Source organism: Neopelma chrysocephalum, unplaced genomic scaffold (genome assembly GCF_003984885.1).
Source record: "Neopelma chrysocephalum unplaced genomic scaffold, ASM398488v2 Primary Assembly neopelma1_360, whole genome shotgun sequence".
In the NCBI taxonomy this organism is placed as follows: domain Eukaryota; kingdom Metazoa; phylum Chordata; class Aves; order Passeriformes; family Pipridae; genus Neopelma; species Neopelma chrysocephalum.
This window is the reverse complement of record NW_020898024.1, coordinates 36,331-36,590: the sequence shown is the minus strand read 5'-3', so window position 1 is coordinate 36,590 and position 260 is coordinate 36,331. Positions and strand designations below refer to the sequence as shown.

The 260-nt window shown below is 86.9% G+C and overlaps 1 protein-coding gene across 2 annotated transcripts in view; it reads left to right on the top strand.

The window, feature by feature from the left end:
* GMEB1 (glucocorticoid modulatory element binding protein 1) overlaps window positions 1-260 on the top strand; it is a 10,896-nt gene continuing 10,636 nt past the window's right edge. For both annotated transcript variants that reach the window (XM_027705878.1, XM_027705879.1), the window contains exon 1: window positions 1-31. The gene's annotated coding sequence lies outside the window, so the exon portion shown is untranslated. The remainder of the gene's footprint in view (window positions 32-260) is intronic.

Below are 260 nucleotides of genomic sequence, written 5' to 3'. Positions count from 1 at the left end.
TCAGCCCCCGGTTCGCGGCCGCTCGCCGACGGTAAGGCCCAGGAGGAGCCTGGAGGGGCCGTGCGGGCGCGGCGGGGCGGGGCTGGGCTGGGCGCGAGGGGGCCCGGCCCCCGCCGTGAGGGGAGGGAGGGGTCGCCGCCGTACGTGCCGCCGCCGCCGCCGTGAGGGCGGACGTCGCGCGCCGCGGGGGGGCGGGCAGGGGGGGGGGCAGCGCCGTGAGGGGGGGGGGGGGGGGGGGGGGGGGGGGGGGGCCCCCCCCC